Source organism: Schistocerca piceifrons, chromosome 7 (assembly GCF_021461385.2).
Source record: "Schistocerca piceifrons isolate TAMUIC-IGC-003096 chromosome 7, iqSchPice1.1, whole genome shotgun sequence".
Classification (NCBI taxonomy): Eukaryota; Metazoa; Arthropoda; class Insecta; order Orthoptera; family Acrididae; genus Schistocerca; species Schistocerca piceifrons.
This window is the reverse complement of record NC_060144.1, coordinates 66,326,775-66,338,799: the sequence shown is the minus strand read 5'-3', so window position 1 is coordinate 66,338,799 and position 12,025 is coordinate 66,326,775.

Below are 12,025 nucleotides of genomic sequence, written 5' to 3'. Positions count from 1 at the left end.
AAGCGTTACGGAGATGATAGATAAACTCCAGTGGAAGACTCTGCAAGAGAGACTCTCAGTAGCTCGGTACGGGCTTTTGTTGAAGTTTCAAGACCATGCTTTCACCGCGGAGTCAAGCAATATATTGCCCCCTCCTACATATATGTCGCGAAGAGACCATGAGGATAAAATCAGAGAGATTAAAGCCCACACAGAGGCATACCGACAATCTTTCTTTCCACGAACAATACGAGACTGGAATAGAAGGGAAAACCGATAGAGGTACTCAAGGTACTCCCCGCCACACACGGTCAGGTGGCTTGCGCAGTATGGATGTAGATGTTGATGCAGATTTACTAAGTGCACTGAAAATGTGAGATGCTGAACACGTGGAAAATGAAGTTAAGTTTTAGCAAAACACTATCATATGTCTCCTACAGAGACCTCTCAGCTTTAGTTACTCGAAAATATAGGTTTTGATGAACATAGGTTCTCTCTTCTGAAGCATTCTGTTAGGAGCAGATAATTCTGGAAAAGTGTGACACGACCTGCAAGATCAGCAAGGCAGTGCACACCCAGCGGCCCCTAATGGTGTAAGGTTGGTTTTAGAAACACTCCAGCACTTATGGGGTCCCGCAGGTTACTCCTACAGAGCACGCCTAGGAAGGTAACTAACAATACATGGGCGCCTCGATCACAGCAGCTCCGACGTCCCTCTAACTGCATGGTCCAGCGACTGGTGCGCTTCAAGCTTCAAATTTCCCCTCGTGTTAGCGAGCCCGGTCACAGCATCTACCGGTGATAGATCGTCTGAACTTGGCGGGGTTGCTGGTGGTGACACGCACGTGCGTCGTTTCTCGCTGTAGGTACCTGAAATACACTGGCGCGCGTCTTTCAGATGATGGTCCCTCTGTACAGTAGATGCTCTGGTCGTGGATTTTCTGGACTCAGGATTTGGATGAATGGGTGTAACAGTGTAGAATGATGCGAAGTCTGTCAGAAGTAAGTGATGATGATGATGATGTTTAGTTTGTGGGGCTCTCAACTGCGCTGTCATCAGCGCACGTACAAATTCCCCATCTGTACACAGACAGATCTAGACTCTTTCACGAATGATGTGAACAACACAAAGACCCAATCACTGGATAGAGAAAATCCCCAACCCAGCCGGAAATCGAACTTGGGACTCCGTGATCCAGGTCAGGAGTCAGTGGTCAAAAAATAGCGCGTTTGATTTTGAAAGAAAGACGTTTATCATACTAGAACTTTCCCTTGTGGTGCTTCACAAAATATGACTACACAATCACTTATCATCTATCTGCGCCGTTTGCAGATTACAACGGTATTACAGTGACGTGTCGCGCCAGACCAATGACAATTACGTTTAATATATTCTAAATTTTGACTGATAAAAGCCGGCAGGGGTGGCCGAGTGGTTCTAGACGCTACAGTCTGAAACCGTGAGACCGCTACGGTCGCAGGTTCGAATCCTGCCTCAGGCATGAATGTGTGTGATGTCCTTAGGTTAGTTAGGTTTAAGTAGTTCTAAGTTCTAGGGGACTGATGACCTCAGAAGTTAAGTCCCATAATGCTTAGAGTCATTTGAACCATTTTTGACTGATGAAACATATTCTATCGTGATCAACGGGATCTACACCCAACACTCAACCTCTCACCTGCGTTGTCCCTTCCCGACTGCTGTTTTGTTACCCTGACATGGGGTAGGACAGCGCTTCCTTTTGTTTTGCTCCAATAAAAGCCCCCAGTTTTGTGGCCTATGTATATATGTTTAATTCTACACGGCCAATGTAATGCCACGCCACCAGGGACGCTAGGCAGGACACTCTCTGTCCTCCAGTTTATTTACCATCTCTCTCTCACCATCCAGCGGCGGCATATTGCCCAAAAGTGCGGAATCTTAGGTATCACTCACATAGTACATGCTGTTAACATAATCATTATAATGCCAATACCAGGCAGCATCCTTTCAGAGGGAAGCAAGTAATTCCCTCATGTACTCTTTCTCCAGTCCCAGCTTGTCGTCTGAATGTCCCATCTCGTTGTCGATGGGACGTTAAATCCAGTGTACCTTCCTACCAGCGAATCTCTATGAGTAGTGTCGGTGGTCGAGAGATCGTGGGGCGGTCGTGGTGGCTCCTCATCATTTAGGCGTGTCGTGCACGTAGGCCAGCCGTGACTCGTCGCCACAGTCAGTGGGGCGAAAATGGGCGCAACATGTGAATAGGTAGCTGCTGCGTTTTACATGAGACCTGTACCCTAGAAGCAACTGAAGGTAAAATTTTAAAATTATGGTCATTATTATTATTATTATTATTATTATTATTAGTGTTAAACGTTACAGTACGTTAATAAAATTGTTTTCGTCTTTTATACACTGGTGTCCAAAATTAAAGCAACAAACGGAAATTTTGTATTTATTTTGCCACAAAACAATTGATAGTAAATTAGAAAGATGTTTTTCGTTTTTTTCCAACTTAATGGATTTGCACACATAGTCTGACAACTGGTTAATGTGTTCACCATGAGGTGTGACCACCTCTGGCACCAATGCAGGCCTGACATGCTGTGAATGATGTCATCAATCTCATGTTGAGGCAATAACGCCCATTCTTCCTGCACAGCTGCTCGCAGGTCTTGGAAAGTGGTAGGTGCATGCTCTAAGGGATTCAAATCGGGAGAGCGAGCAGGCCATCACGCCATGCGTGCAATATCTTCCACTACTAACCACATCAACTACTTATGCTCTATGAGGTCTAGCATAATCGTCCATCAGTACAAAGCCTGGGCCCACAGCACCTTGCAACAACCAAGCATGAGATCTTAAGATTTCCGCACGATACTGACAGGGACGAGACTTTTATGTTTCACCCGTGACGAGCGGACTGGCCGCGCGGTCCAAGGCGCCTTGTCACGAATTGCGCAGCCCCTCCCGCTCCGCCGGAGGTTCGAGTCCTCCCTCGCGCATGGGTGTGTGTGTCGTTCTTAGCATAATTTAGTTTAAGTAGTGTGTCAGTCTAGGGACTGATGACCTCAGCAGTTTGGTACCTTAGGAATTCACACACATTTGAACACTTGTTTCATCCGTACAGTTTCATGAAGAGCTGTTCGAGTGGTCAACGTAATCTCTGACCATACCATTATGGATCCTCCTCCATATCGGTCTCTTTCCACAATGTTTGGGTCCCGAAATAGTGTTCCACGTTCCCTCCAGATGCGAATCTGTCGAGAATCACTCTCCAGACCAAATCGGGACACATCTGTTAGAAGAACATTGTCCCACCATTCGACCGTGCAGGTGACATGTTGATGGCACCACTCTAGACGTTCCATTCTGTAAAAACACACATGAGGTAAACAGGCAGCCGGTTTCCAACAATAAAGGCCACCCTGCTTAAACGTTGTGTACACCTTTGCCGCGATACAACATGTCCAGGGAATGCTGCGAGGTCAGATGCCAGTTACAGTGCAGTAGTGAGGCAGTACCTTTGGCCCTTACAGCCAAATAACAGCCAACTCTTTCTGATGTCACACATGGTCGGCCCTGTCCTCGTCTCTGAGATTCAGTTTCGGTCTCTGTAAACTGTCGGGTCATCCGAGAAACAACAGAAAGGTTCACATCAAGCCATAGAGCCACATCTCTTTGCGACTCTACTGCTTCCATTCTTCCGATGGCCCTCCACAGCACATAGCCTGTAGGCCTCTTCTCTGTACCATATTACAGGGTCTGTGACTGTGTACGCAGCGATTATGGATGTGGGACTACCCTGCAAACACTACGGAATGCCATCTTCAGTGCAGAACACGGTCGTAACGACATCTGTTGACAGTTTGTATGATTATATCGTGAGTTAGACACAGGACGCAGAAATGGCAGTTTGTTGCTTAAACTTTGGACACTAGTGTATATTGTTATCTGAAGAGCTTCAAAACCCGACACTAGTTAACTACTTAAGGAAAGAAGAAAAATAATTAATGAGATGAAAGGAACGCAGGCAAGAAGGGAAGACAGTGAGTAGGAGAGAATGAGACCGAGAAAAGCAGGTAACCATTTAGCTACAAACAAACGTTAAAAATAATGAAAAGGTATTAGCAATGTTATTGTTGTATTCTTCAGTTCAAAGACTGATTTGATGCTGCTCACCATCCTAGTCTATTCTGCGCAAGACTTATCACACCCGAATCAGTGATGCAACCTACATCCAATTGAAGTTACTGACACTATTCATCCCTTGGTCTCCCTCCACTATTTCGACCCCACAAACACTCCTCCATTACCAAAGTGATGATATCTTAAAGCCTTAAGATGTGTCCTATCCACTGATTCATTCTCTTAGTCAATTTTCCCCTCTTCGATTCAGTTTATTTTTCCTCCTCTTCGATTCAGTACCATTTCATCAGTTATTCGATCTATTCATCTAATTATCAGCATTATTCTGTAGCACCCTACTGCGAAAGCTTCTTTTGTCCTCTTGTCTACACTTCTTATAGTTCACGTTTTACTTCGGTACAAGTCTACACTCCAGACAATACCTTCAGGAACGATTTCGTAGTCTTTAAACTGATATTAGAGTTAAGTGAATTTCTCTTTTTTTAGAAATACGTTTCTTGCTGTAGCCAACCTGCATTTTATATCCTCCCCAATTCTGCCATCATAAGTTATTTCACTGCCCGGATAGCAAAACTAATTTACAAGTTTCGGTGTCTCATTTCCTGGTCAAATTCCCTTAATATCGCCCGATTTAATTTAGCTAAATATCCTTTGGAGATAAAAAGGCTTGCTGAGGATGGAGTAGCTTTAAGAGGTGCATCGTATCTGTCTTTGGAGTGAAAACCGTAATAGTAACAACTAACAACAACAACAACCACAACTCCCGTTATCGTTGTTTTACTTTTTTATGTTCATCTTATAACTTAGCAGTATTACGAAACAAAAATAATGAATTTGATAAGATAGAGCTAATATCAGGTAGCGCTTCCTCATATTTATGTTATTTTAATTTAATTCATCATATTGGATGATTTCTAAATCCTGCAGCTATGTCGTTTATGATTTAACTAATGAAACACTGCACCGGTTTCATTTTGTCATGCATAGCACGACACGTTCTGGAATTTATTTCTATTTTCAACTGCTACTATTTACGTGAGCATTGTTTGCGATGCTTTAAACTGTGCACGCGAGCAGATATGATATACACTGAAGCGCCAAAGAAACTGTTATACGCATGCGTATTCAAATACTGAGTAAACAGAGAGAATACGGCCCTACGGTAGGCAACGCCTATATAAGACAACAAGTGACTGGCGCACTTCTTAGATCGGTTACTGCTGCTACAGTGGCAGGTTATGAAGATTAAAGCGAGTTTGAACGTGGTGTTATAGTCGGCGCACGAGCGATGGGACACACCATCTTCGAGGTAGCGATGAAGTGGGGATTTTCCCGTACGACCATTTCACGAAGGTACTGTGAATATAAGGAATCCTGCAAGACACCAAATCTCCGATGTCGCTGAGACCGGAAAAGATCCTGCTAGAACGGGACCAACGACGACTGAAGAGAATCGTTCAACGTCACAGAAATGCAACCCTTCCGAAAATTGGTGCAGTTTTCAATGGTGGGCCATCAACAAGTGTCAGCGTGCGAACCGTTCAACGAAACATTATCGATATGGGCTTTCGGAATCGAAGGCCCACTCGTGTACCGTTGATGACTGCACGACACAAAGCTTTACACCTCGCCTGGGCCCGTCATCACCAACATTGGACTGTTGATGACTGGAAAGATGTTGTTGCCTCGTCGGACGAGTCTGGTCTAAAATTGAATCGAGCAGGATGGACATGTACGGGTATGGAAACAACCTCATGAGTGCATGGACGCTGCATGTCAGCAGAGGACTGATCAAACTGGTGGAGGCTCTGTAATGGTGTGGAGCGTGTGCAGTTCAAGTGATATGGGACCCCTGATACGTCTAGATACGACTCTGACGTGTGACACGTACGTAAGCATAGTGTCTGATCACCTGCATCCATTCATGTCCATTGTGAATTCCGACGGACTGGGGCAATTCCAGCAGGACAATGTGGCACCCCACACGTCCAGGATTGCTACAGAGGGGCTCCAGGAACACTCTTCAGAGTTTAAACATTTCCGCTGGCCACCAAACTCACCAGACATGAATATTATTGAGCATATGCGGGATGCTTTGCGATGGGCTGTTCAGAGGAGATCTGCACCCCCTCGTACTCTTACGGATTTATGGATAGCCTTGCAGGATTAATGGTGTCAGTTACCTCTAGCACTACTTCAGACGTTAGTCGAGTCCATGCCACGTCGTGTTGCGGCACTTCTGCTTGGTCGTAGTGGCCCTACAGCATATTAGGCAGGTGTACCAATTTCTTCGGCTCTTCAGTGAACATGTGAAAATAGTTGCACTTGAAGATGGGAAGTAAATTCCTGAAATTTGTTGTGTGCGGTATGAAAAAATGTAAATGGAGCAAGGTTTTATTACTGAAATTATGAATTCTGTTATTGCTTTATCTGCATTTGGTGCAGCGCAATCCCGCGATCACAGCCGACGACTTCGTGCCCCTGTGCCCTTGGCTTAGGATTAGGGAAACGTGTCCTCCCTCATTCTAGCAGAAGCTCTCAAAGTTCCTCATGTTTTTCGCATGTGGGGTGCTATCCATCAGACATGACGGAGACCCTCTCCTTTGACCCGCACTGCAGACGTTGTTCCCGTGATGCGCTTTGTTCTTCTCCTGTGCTGGAGAACGTACAACTGGTACTCACCAGTCGAGACTCCAGTTACCTTCTGGGAACATCATGCACTCCGTGTCTAGCGCTGGCGCTAGCCATCGTGAACTTTAAACTTCATCCTGTGATGCCGAGTCTCGATAATTTAGTCGCTCATCAGTGTAAAATGGTTCAAGTGGCTCTGAGCACTATGGGACTTAACAGCTATGGTCATCAGTCCCCTAGAAATTAGAACTACTTAAACCTAACTAACCTAAGGGCATCACACACAGCCATGCCCGAGGCAGGATTCGAACCTGCGACCGTAGCAGTCGCACGGTTCCGGACTGCGTGCCTAGAACCGCGAGACCACCGCGGCCGGCCATCAGTGTATGTGGTATCTTTAAAAAAACTGAGAATGTGACTATGGCTCGAATTCGGACACCTACGCTTGAGCCGGTCGGCGTGGCCGTGCGGTTTTAGGCGCTTCAGTCTGGCACCGCGCCACCGCTACGGTCGCAGGTTCGAATCCTGCCTCGGGCATGGATGTGTGTGATGTCCTTAGGTTAGTTAGGTTTAAGTAGTGCTAAGTTCTAGGCGACTGATGACCTCAGAAGTTAAGTCGCATGGTGCTCAGAGCCATTTGAAACGTTTGAACCTACGCTTGACAGCCGCTTGAGTATCCGTAACATTCACGCTCGTCCAATCAAAAGTTTCTAGGAGCGTCTAAATTTTCTCCATTCTTTAAAAATTCCAGCAGCACTGCTGAAAATCGGTGGAGTTGAAACAGCCAATGGTTTTTGCATGGCGCCGTGAGGCGTATTCATTTAGTTCATTTACGGCCGCACGGCCCGCTGAAGTCATCCAAACGGGTTCATCTCGCGGGCTCCACATGTTCAATTGCGACATACAATCGTGATAAGGGATACGCCCACCGCAATCAGTCCACCTTTGCATTATTTATCAACTGAGATCTTTAAAAAGAGGCACAATGGGGAATTGTTGTCCTCCGTCTTTGTTGTATCGGCAAAATAATGTGTTTCATAACGAGTCGCAGGAATTCCAAATAAAATGAGTCAGCATTAGTAAATGTATCACGGTAAGAGCAAAAGTACATCACAATAAAGACGAGAAATGCTCTAGTATTACACTGAAAAGAAAGGTGTCCCATTTTGTGCTGCCTGTGCATATTTGCAGGCAAATTTCGAGAATATCACGAAATATTTCATAGCGGTATCATCTGTCGTCGTCCTTTCCTGAAGTCAGAACCATAAACCAGAAAAATCAGATTTCTCGCGCCTCTTCTTTCATTGCTGCAATACTTGCATCGGACGTACGTAGAAGGATACAGGAGGTTTGAATTTCAATATTATAGCTTCGCTACGGGGTAGTCTTTCATTTAGCTCCTTGACGCAAGAATATCGAATGTCGGGGCCGTACTCTCACGCTATCTTAATAAATTCTGTACCAGTAGTGCTGCTGATTTTAGAGCTTCTCTTTTCCTTATGCCAAGAAAACGTTCATTGAAATATCTATAGCAATTCGTAAACGTATCCGTATGACACAGTTTCACAGAATCCCATTACACAAGTCTAATATTTTGCTTAACGTGCTTTGTTCTGTAACGAGATATTTTGTGCCGGCGAAATAATTGCGATCGCCGAGAACCTGTAACATTGCTATTTATTTAACGAATTGTTTCTGCAGTATGTATTATTTCTGTGGCGAACTAAGGGTACTGTCATAGCAAGAACTTAATACGACGCTTCATTATACTTTTACGAATGGTGTATATTATATAGCAGCTTGACGAGCGGAGAAATGTTGCTATCTGGCATCATATAATTACAGAACATTGTCTGACAAGGCAGGTTTCTAGTTGCTGTTTTTACATACTTCGACATTAATACTGGCAGTCCGGTACCCAAAAATAACTTCGATGCAGGCTGTCTACACACATTGTTGAATCGGAACATTTACAATCTCCTTTATTTCTGAAATCCGATGTGTCGTGATGGAGGGGGATATCCAAGAGTGAGCCCTAGCAAAATTTGTGTGAACTAGAAATCAAGAGAGAAAAATGTATTTGGTTTGCCTTTTACTTTTAAACTGGAACTGGAAGTATTATTGTTGTCTGTCGCCTTTATTTCATCCGCGGTTGTGCGTTTTCGGCAGTTTGCAATAACATGTCCAACTTTCTAGCAATATAGACACAAACGAGTTCCTCTCTTTCTTATCTTACTTCTCTGTCCTGTGAATTTCTGTTTTCCTCGTTTCTCATCCGATTTTGATTTTTTCGTAGAAAATACCATCTGCCTGAGACTTCCCATGTGGAGTTACCGAGTTCTCAGTCAAACGCAAATTCTCAAAAAGACGTTTTGCTGTTTGCTTAGCTTCAGGATCACGATACCACGGCGACCTCCAAAACAGATATTCTGGACGCAATGATTTCGAGATATGACGATGAAGCAGCGAAAGAGGCAAGGTTGCATTTGCGTTATTCTTTTTCTATTCATTGCGAATGCACTGAAAATATTTGCAAGTAGCGGCATACGCTTTGTTACAGCGGTAACCTTATCTTTTATCGCTGCGAAGAAACAATTGCAAAGCGAAATTCGACGACTTTTGGCATATACCGTATATAACATTGACCGCGCATGTCCCTATCTCCGACCGAAGTGGCCGAGCTGTTCTAGGCGCTACAATCTGGAGCCGCGCGACCGCTTCGGTCGCAGGTTCGAATCCTGCCTCTGGCATGGTTGTATGTGATGTCCTTAAGTTAGTTAGGTTGAAGTAGTTCTAAGTTCTAAGGGACTGATGACCTCAGGAGTGAAGTCCCATAGTGCTCAGAGCCATTTGGGCCATTTTTTTTGTCCCTATCTCTGCGGTGTTAACGCTTGAAACCAACATCCAAGTCACGTGACTCGGGGCAGAAAGCTGAGTTCCTGTCATTACACGCTGTGTGGAGCTGAACGTTACGGTTTCTCTTAGTTATAGCTGAAATCAAGTATTGATTTTGACATTTCAACGAACTGTAGTAAAACTCTTACACATGGAGTAGTGCAGTCCACCTCATTTCTCCGAAACTCATGCTAATAGAGCAGTGGTTATCGTTTTTACATGTGGTCAAGTTGAAATATATTGACAGTTCTTTTAACAAGCGACAGAATCACTGCTCTTCAGTGAATACATTTTTTTTCCATTGTGAATTCTTGTAGTTCATCGCTTCCACAGGAGTGGAAGACAAAATAACTATTTCTAACGCAGCATTAGTTTTCTAACGTTTCCACAAGAATATGTGTGAAATGCCTTATTAAGCTTTTGTAACAAAGGGAATTCCTTTATGTGCATAGTGTCAGGTATTTACACAAAATAAGCACATACTTTTTCTGGCTTTTGCTTAATCCGTACAGATATCAAGATAGAAAGCGTAATATATTACAAAATATTATACTCGTGTAATGAGCTACATATTAACGATATGTCGTCTCAAAAGCTTAGTCATTCACCAACTTTTATATCCCAGGACCAACATCCATCCTAACTTTCAGCTTATGGAAATACCTATGCAAGTATTTGAAAGTAATTCACTTAAACAGTTGGAATTTTTGTCATTTTACCTAATTTGTAGGATACAAAAAAGACTTATGTGAGCATATGTGAGCCGGCCGGAATGGCCGAGCGGTTCTAGGCGCTTCAGTCTGGAACCGCGCGACCGCTACGGTCGCAGGTTCGAATCCTGCCTCGGGCATGGATGTGTGTGAAGTCCTTAGGTTAGTTAGGTTTAAGTAGTTCTAAGTTTTAGGAGACTGATGACCTCAGATGTTAAGTCCCATTGTGCTTAGAGCCATTTGAACCATTTGAGCATACGTGAAGGTCCTTACTTCTGCATCTAGTAAAAAATTCAACAGCACAACATTGTCCTGACGTACAGTAATCATCTCTGCAATATTACTGCGAAGCCAGAAACAAGAATCAGTACTTTCCGCAAGTTCGCGAATTCTGACTGGCGTACATCATTGGCAATGTGCAACGCAGCACTGTATTGAGTTTGGTACGCCCAGTAGCATGAAACAGTCTCAGTCTTAGGTGAACAACCGACCAAGTGATGTGTGCCGTCAGTAGTGATTTGAAACCAACAATTGGCTATCTGCAACCTACGTATGAGAAAGGAATGGATCACAGGTGTTCTCGTCGTCTAAAAGGCACATTTTTCATTTCAGAGATCTACCTGGACGTATGCATCCTTCTTAAAACGCTGTGTACCGGGACAGTTGGTGCAATGTGACAGTACACTGAGTTTTTGACAGGCGTCGTACATGATTCAGGAGAGAAGAGATAAGGAACGTCTCGCACTACTATAGCCCCGTGTGCATGTGTAGAGCTATTCCTGGATATGTTGTCAAGATTATTATAGTATTTACTGAGGACAAAGCTTACCTTAAAAATTAACAGTCCAATTTAAATAAAGCGTTATACAGAATGTATTGTTATTTGTGTGATTAGTATTTCTCGTTTTTGATTGTGCTCAATTGTCAAGTATTTTATAAGAAGTGAAACTGAATTCCAGAGGGGACAATTTCGTAGTTTATTCTTGATATTCTGGTGTGAGGGACCCGTCGTATGGAGCGGCGCTTTACAAAGCAACTGATTGCTTATCCCGTTTGTCGTTGCCCTAGCTGACAAACCCGTCATTGCTCAGCTATTAATTTTGCCAATTTGCTAGTAGAAACGGAAAAGAATCAGCTGTGTTCGTAGTGTAATAGCGAAAAAATTCCATTTCCATGTATTCCTGAAAGCATGCATAACGTACAAAATGTATAATTACAGCTGCTTACCGTGTCTACAATACGTTTTTGTATATGCCCCACGGAAACGCCTCATCGTAGCCCTATAGACGGCTGCTGTTTTTGTCTAAAGCCTTTTGCACTTTCCAAATGAAAGCTGTTAAATTCTCTGGTGTCAGGTATTTCCGTAAGTCGACTCGACTGTAGGAGTTTCCTAGTAGTAAAGAATAAATGTGTGACGTCATATCTCCACAACTGTGTGTCATGCAATAATGTACTTGTGTACGTATATTCAGAAGCATATTCGGATACTGCCTGCAAAATGTGTTGCGAATGGAATTTGTGACAAAAAAGTAAAAAATTTAAACGTCATGCATGATCACGCCTCTCAGTGTTTAAGACGTTATATCTCCTTAACTAGGCGTGGTAACATGATATATTTGTGTAGGTGTATTTTGCGGCATATGTGGATACTGACAGCGAAATTTGTTGCGAATAGGGGTAG